General features: G+C 27.3%; 1 protein-coding gene across 3 annotated transcripts in view; it reads right to left on the bottom strand.

The window, feature by feature from the left end:
- Positions 1 to 20,744, bottom strand: part of LOC129984169 (nephrin-like) — a 335,663-nt gene that overhangs the window by 277,290 nt on the left and 37,629 nt on the right. The gene's annotated exons all lie outside the window — the stretch shown is intronic.

Genomic DNA, 20,744 nt, shown 5'->3' with positions numbered 1-20,744 from the left:
TTTATATTTTCCTTTTTAAAAGAAAATATTTAGATTGTTAGTAATTTATTTTAAATTAGCAATTAATGATCTTAACATAGAATAAATGCCCATGTTGGCTTAGTGGTTGCTTTAGTTTTGACACTAGGGATCATAGATTTCTATTCGAGGGATATATACTATATCCTGGCCTAATATAGAAAAATATAGTATATAGTATAGAAAAATATAATATAGAGACTAAATATCTTTCCACGTTTTGTACTGGAAATGTTTGATAACAGGATTCAAACAAGTGTTCCATCATTTTCTAATGAAGATTCTTTTTTACAAACAGCTGCCTTGTAACTTTAAAAAAGGGATGTTAATAATAAAATTATAAAACGGCTACAGCCAGCGTAAACATATTAAAAAAAATGTAATAATTTTTTTTTTGACATTATGACGTAAAATTAATGATGTAAATTAAGATGTAAAATTAAGAAACCCATTCTAAAAGAAGGATGCATTTTCAACGCATCGTTAGAATAGAAGATAAACTTTATATGATGTTTTAATTAATATTTTATTTCTTTCTTAAAAATCCTTGAATTCTTTGACGCGAGAACACTTCTTCATAACATGATTACATCAGCACATTTAAAAATCAATTAGCTTCTACTTAGAATTGCGTTGGAGCTTATGACACATAAGAGCCAGTAAGTAGTGTCTCTGAGATCTTGATTTAACGATTTTTCCCATTTCCTGCGGATACACATTGGTTGGATGATCCACTTAAGAAATCCGCAGAGATAGTAAGTATTGTCTATTAATTAACGATTTTTATTCAAGTTATAAACTTCAAGTTGAAATGCAGAAGAGTAAATTTTCAAGCATCATTAGAAATAGAAAGAGCACTTTTGAAATGTTAAACTATTATCCCAAATTGCTTAACCTGCTGTCACACACTTTATGAAATTATATCATATTACTCAATATTCTAAAACGCTGTACATCAAATATTGTCTTATATTATATAATATTGTACAATACATGATCATTGCTATTAATGTCAAACAATGATTTGGCAATTTTTTTTTTTTTTGAAAAATGTTCTACTTATTTCATATTTGTGCCTTTATTTACTTTTGTAGCATAGAAAATATAATTACTATCACATGAGTACAATTATGCATCTTAGTGTGAATTAATGAATTTCACTCTGAAGACTCAAAACAATTTAATACTTCTTTTCAGGAATTTAATTAAAAGTCTTTTTTAATGCTATATATTTCTCTCCATTTTAGTGAGTTTAAATAAGGAATTCATCTAAAAATGTCCTTGCAAAAAGACTCATTTTTGGAATATATAAATTATTGATTTACTATTAAAATTTTGATAACATAGCGAATAGAGTTTGTATAAATTTTTATAATAAAATACTAATATCTATTGTTCTAAAATATTTTTGAAAAAAATAAGTATTGAAACTGTTTATTTTATATAAAGTGAATTATTATTTTTACACAAATTATATAAAAAGATCAATGATATAAGAAGAATGGTATAGAAATGGATAGGATATAATCTAATAAATTACGCATATTTTTGTAACATATATGTTTTTTGATTACATATTTTTAAATTTAATAAATTGTTGATGAAAATTAAATACATAAAGAAACAATGCTTCATTTACTTAAAGCTTCATTCAAAGACATACCATTATTTAATTGCTGCTGTTGTAGTTTTAATAGTATTTTACAAGTTGGCACATACTTTATAAAATTATCGTCATAATAATTGAAGAATTATTAGCAAATATATTATCACAAAAATAAGATTTACGGAAGCTTTAAAGTAACTTATATGTATCCTAAATTATTAACAAGCCGAAAATTTGAATTTAAACGCATTATACGACCTTAAAATTGAATGATATTACAGATTTAATGTAATTTTACTATACAAACAAAATAATTTTATTAAATTCATACATTCTACTTAGGTAAATAAAATTGTTCAAACAATTATATACATATTTTAAGTATTTGAATTTTGTTGCTTTCAATTAGAAATTACTCGAAATGAATAAGCCCCTCGGAAGTAACTCAGCACAGGACTTGATTAAATATTAAATTTTAATTCATTTTATACTGAAACAGGAACGATGAAAACAAATATTTGGAAGTGTGATTAAACGGGAAGTAATCGAATGTCTTTTCATTTGGAAAACCCCTCCCGACAACAAAAAGAAAATAATTACTCCGAGTAGAGGAAAGTGATGCTTCAGTAAACAACTAATTTATCTGCTGCTGCTTTGGAAGTAGGTTTACGGAGCTGAAGTTGCTCATCTAGAGCTTGAGAGAACTCGTTGATAATCTTCCGGAATCTCTTTAGCGTTGAAAGAAAAGCGATGACTTTTCATTACGCTAAAATGCCGCCCATATTTAGTCCCATATTTATTTTATTTAGACTTTCAGATTTAATTGTGATATTCTCATGACTTATTAAGAAGCAATTTGGAATTGATACACATAAAAGATTTATATCGGATTAGGTATGGTGATTTTCAAATGTTTCAAGTAAAATAAATTAATTTTTATAGTAAAAAGCAGAAATCCTTTTCTTGAATTCTGAATATTAATTTTGGTAGTTTTTAAAAATAAATTTTAAAATCTAGAATATTTTTTTGAAGATTGATATTTGATTAAATTTAAAGCCAATTCTTGACACGATAAATATAAAAAAAATATTATAAGGGAAATATAATTTCTTTCTAGAACAGATGGATTTACAAAAGTTAACATAATTTAATAGCTTAGTTCCAAACTACAGTTTGCTTATATATATATATATATATATATATATATATATATATATATATATATCCAAAAATCATTTTTTTTACTCTTATTCTATAGGTGGCATTAATATTCCTTTTTAAATAAAATAACAATAAATATAATATTATAAAATTTTTACGATGTAACTATCATGTTCTGAATTTCCATTATCCAAGACATAACATAATTAAAGCAAAAATAATGGTGTCAATGATTGTTCAATGATTGGCATCAATGAATGAAAAGTAGTCTTTGGTTCCATGAATTTAAATCACTCATTAGCGTTCGAAAATTTTTGGCGGATCAAGTAAAAAAAGAGAGTGTTTGTAAGGCCTGTTGAAGATATTGATACAACCTACGAAATTGTGTGGTGATTGACAATTTGAAAATAATAGGAAAAGTAAGAGATTAGCTGTAAATATGAAGGAATTTTATTCAAAATGATTATGCATTAGCTCACACTAATGGAATTCTCAGTAATATTTGTAATTATTAAAAAAAATCCCTTCTGATCCCTTCCAACTGTAATAATGAGTATCAATTTAAGAAGTGATGCGTTTATCTATACTAAAAAGAACAAATAGTCTTAAGTACTCTATTCACACTACAAAGCAATGCATACACAAATATCTGAAACTCGCCATACTTGGTTAATTTCTTCTAAAGTATGTCTAATTTATTCCATCCATTATATATTTCATAAGCTGATTTTCTATGACTGTTTATATTCACAGCCTATACTCGAATCGATGTAATTTATACTATAAATTTGAATATGCATAGTTTATGATTTCATATCAAACCATTTATTATTTGTATTATGCTGTAAAAAATGATAACATGGAAAAATGATTTGGATATTTGAATAAAATATGATTGCCTGATTTATATCAAAGAAATTGTTTTTTCTCATTTTCTCTTTTCTGTGCGTTAGATTACAAAATATCCTTTTCAAATAACCTGAAAGTTTCAATATCTCATCTGAAAGAAATCTGAACTATTTAATGCACTTTCAAAAGAATGTTTTCGTGATAATTCTAATAGAGTTACATTTCAAATCCATCGGTTTGAATGCTAACTTCCACGATCCTTTTTAATGAATGCTTCTTCGCTCTTACTCAAGTGATCAAGCTTTTGTGATCAAACTTTATGCTTATTAGAAATTCCTTATGCTTATTTTGTAATCAGTCCTTATGCAATTCCATGTTATATAGATATTCGGCCAATCTTAAATTATAAATTTCGCTGTAGAGTGCTGTGTTTTGCTACATGCAATTGTAGACTTCTATTTTATTTCATCACATAGTGATAAATTTTCCGAATTTAAATAAATTGTTTTTGTAGTATGTTTCTTTTTATTTGAATCTGCTTTAATCAATTCAGCTATCTAGTCTAGCTCTGCCATTACAGTACTTTATATGTAGTATTGATTTTGACTCCATATCAGCAGATTACTCCTAAAATGTTATATTAATCACAATCTGTTTTATAGAGCTCATCTGTGATTGCGCAGACCGTGGTTCAATAAACAGTTGGCTTAGAAAGAAAATCTGTTCGCATAAATTATGCAATTTTTTATTGTGTTCAATCTGTAATAACTGAAACCTCAGAAAAAACTACGGAACACTAAAATTAATTGATATCAAAGAACCTTGCTACCACATTAATTTTCACTTCATAACTCATGAACTGGAAGATATCCGTAAACTAGAAAACACTTTTAAACAAATTATTAGGATATTTAATCTTTTTTAGTTCCATATATATCTCGGTTTTCTTTTATTGTTTAGTTTAATGAAGAATGTTTCAGCTGTTTACGAGCCATTTTTTTATTAGAAACCGGACAGTTTAATGAATTTATCTGAAGAACTGCCGAACAACTGAAGAAACAGGTCTATTTTTATCTGGATTTTCAAATTATTATCGGTTTTTCAGTTTCATATTTCGATAGTCTATGGTATAGATATGTTTCATTTTTTTTCAGTTTCTGTATAAATTATGAAATTAAATTTATTAAAGCTCTAAAATGGATGAAAACTAAAACTAATCTCATTAAATCATTCTAATTAAAATAACAATTATACAATTAATAATTACATAACTCTTTCAATCTAATAAAAAACTTCTATATAATCTATCATGAGCTGAAAAATGCGCATGTTGAGTTATAATTCAAAATACGTATATTTAAATCAAATAAAGTTACAATATAACAGATAATGAAACAGTTCAGAAAGCGATTGCCCTGCATTACAATTTTACGAGTTCGAAATCAAGAGTTTGTCGTTTGCGACAAAGAGAACACCGCCCTTCTCCGCTCGGAAGTTGCCCCCCCTCTCCCCTACTCAATCCAATCACCCGAAATGGAACCGTACTGAATTCCTTTGAACTCTTGACCATTTCCAGAATTACCCAGTTTTCCAGAATTCCCTCTTTTTTGTCCGTCCTAAAACGGAAAGTCTTAAGAACTCCAGTCTATTTCTACCCATTGATTACTCTCTCTCTCATATATTTAGGCGGTTCTCCATTTTAGGCAGTTTTACGCGCCGGGTAAAGTCTATTCCCTCGATTCGCGGTGAAAGTAATTATATAAATTGGACAATAAAATTTCCGGTTGCGAGATTCGAATAATCGAAAACCATGAATTAGCTAAAAAGTTTTAAAAAAAAAATCTGCCTTGTTCAAAATGTTATTTTGTTCATTTCTTTTTTAAAAAAAAGTTCCCCTCCTTTCTAGATCCCTTAAGCAACTTGAACTAGTTTGCTTTCATATATTGACTAGAGGGTGAATTCAATGTTTATTTTTGTAAAAAGAACTGCATGAATGGGGCATACAAAATGCAGATTTTGGTTAAATACAAATTCGGCGAGATACAAAGAGATTTTACATTGAAACAAAAGTCGAAGCGTTGGATATATAAGTCTTGAATGAAAGAAAACATTTCAGGAAGTATCACTAGATGATCGAATTTTTATAATTAAGGAATTCAACCCTCAACTGGTGACATGAATTTCCTCACGCGGTTAGAACCATGGTGTCAAAATGACTCCATTGTTATTTTTCTTTTGTGTGCTTTGCAAATAACAATGGAATTTATTTTGGAAACACGATACATTCTGGGAATAATTTAATTACCAAAAATATTAAAAATATTAATATTAAAAATGATAAATAATATAATATTAAATGTTCGAAAGAAAATATAAGAAAAACTTAAACAATATTTTAATGAGTATTTACTTCGTTTAGATATTACAGAATTACACTTTTGTCAATAACTATTAGAATTTAACAAACAAAAATAAAGAATACAATATTTTAAAATAGTATTTTATGATTATTTTTATAATCTTTTTTCATTATTCAAATTAAAAGCAGTTTCAGAGACATGGAGTCAATGACGCCATAAATAACAAGAAAAACTTTGAAAAAGAAAAACTGAGCAAGTGTTTATAAGCAAGTATTCATACTTAGATTTTTGCCAACATACTGTTGAAACAACCACTTGAAGGTACTGAGGCGATGATTGTATTCAAGGACAAAATACCACGTGATAATCAGAGCTAATGAACAACACGGTGTCATTTTGACCCAGTCTCCAGTTACGGGTTAAGCTGTACCAATTTCAAGCAAAATATTAAAGACTCAAAACTGCACAACTATCATTTAATGACACAGAAACTAATATTTGTAAAAACGCTGAACAATATTTGGGATATAGATTTCTTGTATCTGAATTTTAATTTTTAAAAATTCTTTTTTATGTTTTATAATAACCTCGATATAACCAGACCAATATATAAATATGATCGAAAGGGGATTTGAAAATATAACTAAGAATTTTAATGGAATTATTAGTTTAAAATACATTGTGAATTTTTGTTTTTATCTTATATTTGAATTTAAGTTATTAATGTCTTTATGAATTGATCATTAAAGACAATACTTTCATATACTTCCATTTTAAATTAAACTGTGATTTAAATTTTGGTAAAATCATCGAATTTACATATAAATAATATGTGGTAAATGCAATTTTTAATTAATCACTATATTTTTTATATAAATTGATTTACCTTGTAATCGAATAAAGAATAATAATGCGTTATTTCTCAGAATTTATCGAAGCGAAATTCGGTGAAGATATTATTAAAGAATCTTGCTTTGATTTGTAATCAATTTATATAATAAGTTACATTCAGATGATTTCCTTAAAAATAACAATAATGTATTCCTAACAAATATCTTAAACATTTAGTGAAAAACGGCCTCTTTTGATGCTTTGATGTTGAGCAAATGGCTTTTTCAGTTGTATCTTTCACTATTTTTGGTTCACTTTTTACGGTTGCCAACTGTAATTTTTATATCTCTTAATGCCATTGGATAGTAATTTCTTTTCTATTACATTTTTTTTCTCATTTATCTCAATTTTTACTAAAATACATCGAAAATTAAAAGAAATATTGTTTAAAATACTTTTGTTAAATTATCATTCAATGAATTGATAGTGATTGAATACAGAGAGGAATGTCAGAATGTGAATTTATGAATTTGTTGAATAAATTTCTCTTTCACTGATATTAAAGGCCTTCCTGGTATTTTTAAACAGTGAAAAATAATTTAGATTGATAATATGGCAATGATAAATGTGCGGTCACATTTCACATGATTCATATTATTCAGATTAGAAATTAGACAATATCAAATATATTATAAAATTGAAACAGTTGAAGTTTTTACTTATTGAATGATGATAACGAAAATCAAATATACTTTACTTTAATCATGGCATGCTTTCAACTTGCAGAAATACTTTAAATCACGGCATGCAGACAACTTCCTTCTTAAAACATAAAGTACATATTAATCAATATGTGTAATAGGAAACAAGTTCTAAGGATTCCTCAATAGTAATACGAACCCTCCTAAGGGACCTGGAGAATGGTACCTATAATGTATGGCAGCCATTTGATGGGCGCTGCCTCTAAGGTGGTCAATAAATCATCTAAGTCGTGAGTGGGAAGCTGCTTCTAGGATATAATCAGTATGGCTTATCCATCACTGCATTTCATTGCTAGAATAGATTTCAAATCATGAAACGCAATTAGCTTCCTTGTTAAACTATAAAATATAGAGGAAACAATATGGAGAACTAAATACAACTAGTAAGGATTCAGTGATATCCATTAAGAATATGCGATTTCCAAGGAAGTTAAGAGAAAAAACTGTACCTATAAAAGTTTATAGGTATCTAATAGAAGCTGCTAAAGATGAGTTTAATGATTTAGTTTTTGATACTTAGTAGGAAATAATATATATGTTACAGTGAAAATCCGAAATCAGTCAAAACCCGAATCAACTAGGTAAAACGGGTTTTAACTAACAGCGCTAGGGAGAACCCGAATTAACTAGGGAACACGCGTTCTTACTGACAGCGCTAGGGAGAACCCGTTTTATTCGTATTTTGATTGATTTGTTAGATAACATTATTTGTATCTATTCAAAATTATTGTATTCAACTGTGGTTAGTAAAACTGTGTTTGAGGAAAGTACCTATCATAGAAGAAAAAATATTTTATTTGGAAATTGTTGAACATAGTATCATTATCACGGATTAATAATTTCGACTAGCCAAACTGCAGTGACACTTACAATTGTAAAGAGAACCATTTTTCATACTGAAATATCTCTTTACAGAACAATATTTTTTTACATGAACAGCAGACGAGCCAGTGTCCAGTTCTTGCGGCTCCTTTTATTGCTGCTGTTCTCAACGAAATTTCCTGATTCGGTACTTGTTCTTGTGTCAAGAAAATTTGTGACGATACATCGAATTCAGTTCTGAAAATTAGTGAATATGATAAACTTTTGTATCAAACTTGTACCTTGTAGTCTACTGTATAAATTCTTATAGAAATTTAAAGCTAATATAAAACGTTTTCCATAGTTAATTCTGGTTCTTCCTAGCGTTGTTAGTTGAAACGCGTTTTACCTACTTAATTCGCGTTTTGACTGATTTCGGGTTTTCACTATAACATATATATAAGATAAAAAAACATCATTATGAATGTAATTGCAGTAAACTCGGGAATGTATAAGATATAAACTATAATGTAAGCACGCGAATATATCTTTTTTCGTACTATCGAGAATTTGATTAGCACTGTTCGTTAATACTTGATTTCATCTCTGCCAAACATTATTAGATTTTAAGTTAGATATTTTCGACCTTATCTGTTTTCTCCATTTAATAAGAAATCAGAGTGAAATTTTGTTCCTAGAATTTCTGAAATATACATCTTACCTCACACTAAACCTTTCTCTGACGAATAAACTCATATACATGAGAATTAAATATTCAAAATTTGAAATCATATAAGGTTTTGCTCTCCTCTAGAAGGAAGAATACATTTGATCTAACAATATTAGGCTTATGAAATAGTTTTAAAAAATTAAATAGAATTTTTGTACAGAAAATTTAATAAATATTCAATGAGGACACCAAAGAAAATATTGAATTGCAATATCTGAATTATTTATTCCAAAGTTTAACGGAAACATGTACTATTTTTCCATATAAATATTATGTTTTAACTGCTCTGTAATAATGCATTCACTTGAGTTTTTTTAGTGAAATCTTTTGCAATACGCTTTTAAAATAATCTATATCATTTTCTTTCTCCGTATCATCAATGTACCCCAAAAAGTTAAAATGCCATATTTGGATTATTTTTACCTATATTTACTTTTTTAATACATATATTTTTTTTATAAGAAGAAAATTTTTTTCCAAATTATTTGTTTAAAGGATTTGTTAGATTAAATATTATTAGATGAAAATTCAAATGAAAGAAAAAAAAAGGTTTAAATCCCTTTATTCATTAAACTAAATTACAAACTACAGCATTTTCATTTTGATTTTATTCTAAATTTTTATGCCTGGTATTTTTATTTTCATTTAAATATTTATGTAATGTGCATTTCCTCTAAAAATTTGCACTTAAGCAAATTTTGCCACATGTCATGAAAAAAAAAAATGACCGCTTTGTTTATTCAATCCGAGAATGCGGAAACATACTCGTTTTCACTTTAGACTGCATTTGAATAATAATTAAAATGCAGCAATGATCTTTCTATTATATGCAGCTATTTGTTTATTCAAAAATTATGTATGTATTACATAACATATACAATTAGCATTCGTATTCTAGGTAAAGAATTTCAAGTTGTTACTGCTCTGAGATCAGAAAAGTAATCGTAGGGATTTTATTCTGAAGATAAATTCCCAAAAAGGAATTTTCAAATGACTATCTAGAAAACACGTAGAATTTTAAATGATAAATTCAGAAAGAAGTATCTATTTGTTATCTCGTGGGGAACTTATTTATAACCAAAACTTTGGTAGGAGTTTCGATCTTCAGTAAATAATGTGAAATATATATTTTCACTTGAACTTTTAAGCTGAATTTCTCAGTATAAAACCTACGTTTCCAGTATTTATATCATAATAAATGAAGATATTAATAAAAAATATTCTAAAAATTTGATACAAAAAATTTCCCAATATTGATATCATAATAAATAAAGATATTAATAAAAAATATTTTCAAATTTTGATATAAAAAAAAGCAAAGAATAGATACATAACATTAATCTTCTCATTTTCTAAATTTTTAGTACTGTCTTCAAATGTTCACTGAATGATATGCTTGTTTACTACTCAAAAGTTATAAAAAAGAGTGCATTCAATCAATATGTATGGTTTTAATACAAGGAACCAGTTAATAAATTAAAATATGCGTGTAGAGTCGAGTTTTAAATTTAACTTTGGTCCTATCGACACATATTTTGGGATAAGATACGTAATTTCAAAACTATTACATGTGGAACTTTTTAAAATTATCTGCTTTCTTAGCATTATCTAAAATTAAATACTAATGTCATCAGTTATTTACTCGAACTCTTAAAAACTCTTAAATAATTTATTATTTCCACCGCTTCATATATTTCTTACCTAAAATTTTACACTAAACAATTTGTAATTCTCAGAAATCAAAAGGATTTTTAGTTCATGCAGACTGAAAGCATATTTATATTTATTACTTTAATATTATTAAAAATTTGAAATGTAATTAGTACATATCTTTTATGTGCATACTTCTAGCTAAATATGTTAACTGTATTTCATCTGTAAATTACCAAATAAGAATACACCTCCTATAAAGATGACTTTTAAATCAGATCTGTAGTTTTTCGTGTACACACACACTCACACACACACACACACGCACACACACACACACACACACACACACACACACACACACACACACACACACACATATATATATATATATATATATATATATATATAAAGAGAGAGAGGGAGATAGATAGATAGATATGAATTTTACAATATATTTTACCTCTTACATCATACAATATGTCTTTTCTACATTGAATGCTTTTAAGTTTGATAATATCTAATAAATAATTTCAACAATTAATTCATTACATTAACGTCCAACATTGAAATTACTATACATTATTTTTTAATGCACTTTATCTATTTAAACTTTAACTCCCCACTTGTATCATCTTAAGCATATGATTGTTGCAGTATAGCCTATTTTTGGCTCTTGCGCCATTAAACTTAATTCAACCAACCGACAAACCTAACATTTAAATTATATAAGAACTACAAAAGTCAGTCCAGAAATCTCTCCATCATGATAATTATTTTTCAGATCTTCAGACTCGGTACCACAAGAGCATGAGGAAATTGGAAATTAATATATTGAAAGTGGGGTAAGTTACAGACATACCAAACTAGCATTGCAAAAGGATAAAGACTTCTAATTCTTATTATTTTTTATTCACAATGTCCAGTTCATCTGTTCAAATCATCAGAGATTTCATTGTTTAAAAGGCATATCTAAAAATTAATTATAAAAATTAATAAAATTAATATCTAAAACTAAGCATATCTGACACCTTTATTCCTTGTTAAAATAATGTTGCTAAAATAAGACATATATGAGATAATTTGTAGATTTCGAGAAACTTTGTTTCAATAAATATATGAAAACTAAAAACTTATAGTAAGAAATTTCTTGCTTTCTCGAATTCAAATTCAAGAAATGCTATTGAGATGTCCCTTAAGGGGTGAACACAACATATAAATTACAAATTAAATATATAAACATTTACCATTTCTTCAGAAAAAACATACATCTTATGATGCTGTTCTGTGAAACCACCCTAACAGTATGTTATTGATTTCCAAGAAGAAGGGATATCATAACTCCGAAATAAAATCCGACATAATCTATTACATCTGGGACAGCATAAAATATTCAGATGCTGGTTGTGTTTCTTTGCAAAGGAAATGAAAACAAATCCAATTTTTTACAGGGAAACTTTTTCCCACATCTGGATTATTTGGATACATGCAAAACAGGAACTAAGGGAGGAAATGTATAAATGTTCATATATAAAATTGTCACTTTAAGGAACTGGAAAGAAAGAAAATATTCCAGATCTTCTTTCTTCTTACAATGTTTATGACTAGTTCAGAATTTATTCCTCTATGGACAAAGCGTTTTCAATCGCCTCGAAAGGAAATGAGGTACCTTCAAATGATGTTTTTCAATGAACTATTATTAACAACTGGGAATACACTTGCAAACATATGGGGGAATAAGTTCTTCATAAATGTCATTTAATGTAAACAAAAAAAAATAACATTGCTTACAATTTGTTTGAACTCCTGAAAAAAGATTGGAAATGTATATATATATATATATATATATATATATATATATATATATATATATATATATATATATATATATATATATATATATATATATATATATATATATATATATATATATATATATATATATATATATATATATATATAATGCTATAAAATAAATAATGACAAGATACTTTCTGGGGAACTGTGACGTTTTTCAGAAACACTTAATAATAATATAAGATAGAATGTTCGAAATGATGCAGGTTTACCAAAGTGAATAAAAAGGATAGAATGGAAAATAAAAAAATAAAAAAATTTTGCTTGTTATAGTTTTATGAAAAATTATCCTTCTTACGGAAATAAAGATAATTGTGAGCTTCCGAGTAAAGATTATGATCTTCTAGATCTGCACTTCCTAATCTAGATCTTATCCTTGATCTAAATCTTCCAGGACAAAATTCATTTAGCCTGCGTTTATTCTTTGTCAACAGCTAAGAGTATTTTGTCTCATTCAATTGCAAATTAGATATTGAAGAGTGCAAATATAAATGAGGGATTTCCAGAAAAAATATGAAAAATATATATATCACGAATTTATTGCTTTTATTTTATAGTATTTCAGAAGCATCAAACATCCTGTATGAGACTTCATTTTCATCCATGGCTAATTTCTGGATTTTCTGCACTCTTGAAAAACGAAAAAGATGTCCTTACTTTCGAAATTTTCAAAGCAATTCACTACTTTGAAATTTTTTTGTTAAAGTATACTTTTACCTTTGAATTTTGGAATTTTAAGTAATTATTTCGCCATATGACTTTGGAATGAATTAAACTATTTTATCTTTCATACTTTTGTGCTTATGACTCTGAAGTCTTAATTTTTATTTCTAATGCTTAATTTTTCGTATTTTTTAATTGTTTAATTTTTTATAATTATCTGCGATGCTTTAATTATTTCGAATTCTTTAATGGGCAGTTCTTACTCACAACATATTGTAACATCATAAAAAATCGATTTTTTTTTTTAAATTCAAGATACGACAACCGAAGAAAGTTTTCGTTTTTAATTCGGATACTGTATGATACTGGATACAGACTTCACTCTAGACATATGTTTGGAGCATCATCAATTAATTTGTGTCTGGCGCCATAAAGTCAAAAAGTATCAAAGGCAAACTAGCAAGGGGACCAAAGTAATAGTAACGGACGTTTCACAAGAATATTTACGCAATAGTTCTATGACCTCGAATTAACCACATAAAAGATAACTTTGACCAGATGACTTATAAATCATTAATTAAAAATTGTTTATTACTAAATGATATTTTATATAGATATTTTGTTTGCACACAATGTTTCATGGTTTGTAACCGAATTCTAAAAGTCTATGTTATTTGTAAGCAAGAGGTGCATTTAATTGTGCGTCGTTAGACATGATTCCGATGCAGTTTCAAAAGCTGAAGGATGCCATTCTAAAACATGTGTCATGCTCTGTATATAACCAATGATTGTACTGGCTAATTTTTCCTACAGTATTCTATAGATGGAATAAAATCGTGTTTTATAAGATACTTAAAAAAAGAAATAAAAATAACTTTCTTAGTGAATTGGAATTTAAAAAATATTAATCTCGGAAAACCGGAAACTAAAACGTAGATTCCTTTACATCTAAATAACTATCTGGTAACATAAATTGTTGATGTTAAAAACAGTCAAAATTAGAGATCGAATAACAGTTTTCTTCCCTAACTTCTAATATATTGCAGTTATTGAAAAACTTTAAATACAAAAATTGTTCATCTGAATGAATCGCTAATTTGGCTAATTAGGATTATTTTTCTATCTTAAATATTAAGAAAGTTATAGCGAAATTAATATTTCAACTACGCACTATTTCCACCCCCTTTAATAGAGATAGTCCATTTAAGAACACGTCCAAGAATTTTACGTTTCTAACAACATATTCCAAGCCAGTTAAAATCCAAACAAAATTACTCTATCCTCTTTACGAGATAACATGGACAAAATATTATACACACACACTCACACCCACACCCACCCGCACACACACATACACGCACGCACACACTCACGCACACTTTTGAATGAAGGGTGGTTTTACGTTCTAGAGATTATGATCGATAAAGAAATGAAGAAATTTTCCAGACGTTTTGTCATGAGAACCACTGCATTATGTAGTCTTCCTATAGGAATCTACCAAAAAAAAGTGAACAGTAATTAGATTGCAAACTAAGCTTATTTAAAAATTCTTATTTGCATTTTTACTTGCTCATGCCTTTTAATTATTCGCATTTTTTTCGACATATAAGTCTTATTTACAAAATAGAAACAAAATCTCCCCAAGGGATAAGCATAATCACTTGATTTCAATTAAACTTCTTTTAACTTATTTTTTTTTTCTTTCTGCCATTACACCGCCAATGAGTTAGTGGCAGACGGTATAAAACACATTCCATCTCACGTAATGAGGAAGCAATCACCTCGGGACTGATTTTATTTCAGATCTTTTATGATTTTTTTACCCGTCTTATCTACTTGATGATGATTGAATCGTGAGACCGTAAAAAAATACCTTCCGGAAATGATTAAACGCCTGATAGTGAACATAATACAGAATCATCAATTGCAAAACCATACTCACGGGGCGCTTTTCGGCGATTAATTTCCCTTTTTTTGCTTCCGAAAAGACTTGAAGTTCAGTCAAAAATATGATTTACGTAAGCTGATTATCTCATATGTATATTTTTTTCGTACCACAGAGAACATATTTGTTATTTCTCTTGGCATGTAATATGAGCACTTATTAATTCAGAGAGAAAGATTGTCGCTCCGGAGAATAATTTCAAGTTAATATTAAGCTCGAATAGTTTCTTTTCTTTTTTCCTTTTTTTTATACTTTCAGCTCTAGAACTATTGACTGTAATGAGGTTTGCTCGTCTAAGCCAGAATGTTCAGTTGATTACTTTGTCACTTTTATATGTCATTTGCTTTATAATATTCAACAGGACATTTAAGTATTTAAATATTTCTTCCTGCTATTTTCTGGAGTAATGTCATGTTCTACAGTTTCCTCTGGAACTCCAATTCAATTTTGGAATTCATTTATGACTTGTAATTACATTTTTTACATTGAGTGAGTGAGTAATAGTGAACTAAGTATAAGAAATAATATTTTCATCACATCAAGGAACAATATTAAAAATATTTACCTCAGGGTTAATTTAAAAAAAACAAAACAAATTCCTTAATAATTGAACGTCGACATCTATTCTTTAACAGTTCTCCCTCTCTCACAATTTCACCCGCACAACCGCATCCACATGCACGAACACACACGCACACGCACGCGTACATACACACACATATATATATATAATAGTATTATTCGTTTAAACCAGTAAAGATCACTCCTTATAAAAAACAGTACGAGTCCAATTCTATGAAAAAATGATTCCTGGAGAACTTATCACATGTGGAGCAAAAACTTTCACGAATGTTAATAGCTAAATTTGGTTAATAATGAAGACTTGCCCATTTTTTTTTTTTTACTTCAGAATTGGTAACATTAAATGAAGTGCTTATAGGCGTTCTTTTGTGTATATTTGAGTACACTGATTTGAGCCCAAAGAATTTTGATAATTTGAAACGAATGATAACTATAATCTCGATCATATTAAGCTGTGTTCATTGTATCAGAAAATATTATAAATATTTTATATGCATACATTTTACAAATGCAATATAATAAAAGAATTTGAGGATAAGTGTTGTACATATTTTCGTTTACAAGATAAAATGATACATTATGGAGAAATTGAGGAAATTCAAGAATTTATTACATAGCTTGCGTTAGAAAAACAAAAACATCTTTCAATTAAATATTTATATTAATTATATTGGCTAATATATATTAACTATTAATATAAATAAATAATTGGCTAATGTCAGATGATGGAAAAATTTACTTTAATCATTTGACTCAGTAGTTACCTGAACTATAGTTAGCAAACAATAAAATGAAATCATATGCACGCATTTTTAGAAATATCAATTAACATGCGGATACTAAATTATAGATATGTTTGCTTCAAAATGAAATGATGAAAAGTGAATAAACTGTATAAATTTTCTTTTGAAATTTCTTACGTATTTGGGCTAAGAGCAGGAAAAAAACTTATATTTAAATGCAAAACAAAAACAACATCTATTTCTTAAGATGAAGAGATTAAGCTTTATTTTTTTGTCTTTATACCAAATGAACTATGTTTCTATAAACATTAAGAATATTTGATAAACATTATAAACATCATATAATAAATTAATTTTCAAATAGTATTTGCTTAATATTTTTGCTTCTTCATATCTTGAAAAATGAACCGAGCTAATTTATTTCCTAAATTTTTTTCGAACTATTTTGATAAATAAATGTTTCATCTCATGGCACAAACAAAGCCAATTTGCTGTTAAATATCTGATGTTGCGAATGATTATGATACCCTTATGTATGTAATATAACTTAAACCTACTCTCTGAATAGCTTTTTCCGAAAATGTTTCATTAAATTAATGAAAAGAAATCTTCAGAACTCAAGTCATGAATCTTCTTAAAAACAGCATATTAGTTTCAAAGAGACAAGTTCTATTCATTGCAGATTTCTAAATATTGCTATTTGTCCTTAGTGTCCAAAAAACCTTTTATAATCAAAATTAGAGAACATCTGCATGAATTTTAATTTATTAATAAGGGCTATATCCTTAAGTGATATTCAAAAACTTTTTGTTTTTCATATATTTAATTGTTTTAATCTAATCTCAAAACCTCACGTTCATCTACATGAGTATGAATGCACTAGCTCGAGCAAAATTGTCTGAGACTGCCAAATCCAGAATTCAGAAGATGTTTCAATAGAAATTGTCATCGTTATATTTTTGGCAGAATCAGCATTGTCTTTAAAAATATGCAAAACATAATAACACATTCCACTGAAATCTTCATACATTATTTTCCACATACAATGACTAATAAATTAAAATATCCAATGTGCAATAGATGTATAAAATCAAATCTAAAAAATAATAAACTAAAATGAATTTTTCAAAATGTACTGTCCACCCCTATTTTTTTAAAAGTTTTTGCTCTGTAGATACATATAATATTTTTGAATACTGAATAAAAGTTTGCTGAAAGGTTTACACAGAATTAATCTATTCTGTACATTTATACTTGTACCTACAATTTGCAGAATATCATATTACCTCACTGAAACATAATAAAAATATCCTTGCTTCACGGAAAAGAAATAAAAAAAATAATGCAACATTTTATTTGAAGCATTAAAAAAAACATAAAATTCTTTTACAATTTTTGAACCTTCTGAAACACTCTATTGTGAGGCTGAGCAAATAAACGCGCTAATAAGCTTTGATACACCGAATAATTACTTTATTACACTTACAAGATTGCACAATATAATACCAAAAAGGCTCCAGATCTTCTAATAAATCCAGATCTTTTAAATAAAACGAACGAATAAATTGTTCTTAAGAATCAAGACGGCGTTGTGCTAGTGGAGTGCTCAAAATTAAATGAATAAAATCTGCCCATTTATAAAAATAAACATATTAAATTTTAAAACAGATTTAAATTTCAATCGTGGCATATTTTGAAGTACAGTAACACATTAGAAATCAGTCTCAAGTCCTTTATAACATTCATGCACGTATTTATGTTTAAAATTATAATAAAACATTAGATATCATCTTTTAATCATTTATCAAACGCCCTGCATTTTCTTGATGATAGAACGAAGGTGGGATGGCTTCTTGTCATCCGTGGGGATTGTTTGATCAATAAATGAAACACATTAAGAAATAAATGTAAAAGAAAAGATATGCATTTATTGTATGCATCTTTTTCTTTGAGTATACGTTTTGTTTCCCTTTTCAAATTGTTTCATATGTGAAATTAAAGTTTAAATTATTTTTAAATAATTTAAAGTTTATATTATTATAAAAATTAAAAATTGAATTATTATTATATTTATAAGTTAAATATAATAATATATATTATTATATTTAAGTTACTAATTAAAGTTCAATATAATTATAAAGTTATTTATTAGACCATAGCTGTTCAGTTTATGGTCTAATAAAGGTGGGTTTTTATGGTAATTATTATGATTTGTAACAATAAATGCATATCGATATTTATACTAAAATAATAATTTAACATTCATTTTTTAGTAATTATAATTCAACGAGATCAATATATTAAATATGCGCAAAACGTAAAATACACGATTGATGGAAAATAAAACAGAGATTGTTTTTCATTAGCTAATTCGGATTTTCATTAATAGATTATTTCAGCTGTAAAAGTTTCACTTGCATAATTTTCTACTAATTAAAATGTATGCTTAAGAAATATAATCGTCAGATTTACATTCCTGAAAATTTGACATAATTGTCTAAATTATCTTATGATTCGATTCTTTTTTTCGAATTTTGATAATTGCATTTCAATAATTGTCATTGAATTATTGAAGGACAACTATGGAATTCTTTTACATTCAGTAATGCATTTTCACCTATTCATGCTCACTGCTGAACCACTGTCTTCATTCGGAAAGATCCGCAATGATTCGATTTGGTGATACACAAAGTATACATTTTTTACGTTAAATTGACATGATTTCATATATTATTTATTTTTCGATCTTCTTTAAAGAATAAATGAAAGAAAGTTTCCTTTTTCCTAATAGATATCTTCTTTGAATATCAAGAATGGTTCATATTCAGGGTTACAGGGACAGTGCATATTAACCGACAGCATCTGTTTAAATCCGTTAGCTTCCAGTTTTATTGTGGATCAATAGCTAATTTTTAATTGATAGAGGTAGACATATAGTTCCAAATGGAAAAATGCTTTAAATATTGGAAAATATCCTATTTTTTGTGGTTTGAGTCAATAAATGTGTACTTAAAATAATTGCTTATTAGAATTTTATGTACTATCAGTCATATTTTGTATAATTGTTGACGAAATAGAACATACAATAAAATAAGAAAACTCATTATTTTTTTTTAAAGTTGACAACATTATAAATTTGCAAGCGAATTCTTAATATCTCTTTCAAATCACAAATTTAACAATAAAATTTGTTTAAAATGATAATTGATTTTCCACTTTTCATAAGTAAAGCTTTAGTCGCAGAAGAATGAATTCTTTTAGAAAATAATACAACTTCATTTTTTTTTTTACTAATTATTTATTTTTAGGATCGAGAAGGATTTAGGATTGAAATATTTTTTCCAATTAAAACTGTATCTCTTATGGTTTGGAAATTAGCTATTACACCACAATTAGAAAGAACACCTGCACATTTATGCAGTAATATAACCTGTAAATGTATGCATTTGTCGTAGTTAAATTAACATAAATATATCCCTGATACATTTTTATTTATTTTTTGCAGAACAAACGACAGAAAATTCCTTTCTAAAATTATATCCTCCGAAATACTTTTACAAACACCGCCCTTGAATGTCAACAACGGCTTTTAACCTCCCTGGTGGCTAAAACATATGAGTTCTTTACGTGTGTGGTGTTTTAATGGACAGCCCACTGCCGATAAAAAACCATTGATTTTCATGTCCAGAACCTAGAATTTAGTGCTTCCATAAGTTAGAGATCGATATTGGTTGTTAGATGAGTTTAATATGTCTTCTTATATAAAGAATAAAAATTGAGTAAAACACAGCTATTTATAACTATTGGAAAAAATTTTCCCATTAACATTGCGATATGGAACATAGTATTTAATACGAAATTCAGCAATTATTGGAATCCTTTACTGCTGGTGCATTTAGTAAGAATGTTGTTCATTTCTATTTAGGAAAAATATTCCATTTGAAAAGTAATTTTAGATGTATTTCCTCAGAAATACTTAAAATATGTCTATGATTATGGTTTGGTTTCTCTGAAGAAAGTAAGGAGAAATTTTAGGGGTAGATTATTTGGAGTTATTTTGTACTATCATAATAAATTTAATCCTTAAATAAAATTGCGGGATGTGGGAATGTATTTTCTTGTAAAAATATGTTTGAGTTTTAATTGAAAAAAATATTTTATGAAGAATTGTTTGTATGCAGATGATG

Source organism: Argiope bruennichi, chromosome 9 (genome assembly GCF_947563725.1).
Source record: "Argiope bruennichi chromosome 9, qqArgBrue1.1, whole genome shotgun sequence".
Taxonomy (NCBI): Eukaryota; Metazoa; Arthropoda; class Arachnida; order Araneae; family Araneidae; genus Argiope; species Argiope bruennichi.
The sequence above is the reverse complement of the archived record's forward strand: the minus strand, read 5'-3'. Positions and strand labels throughout refer to the sequence as shown.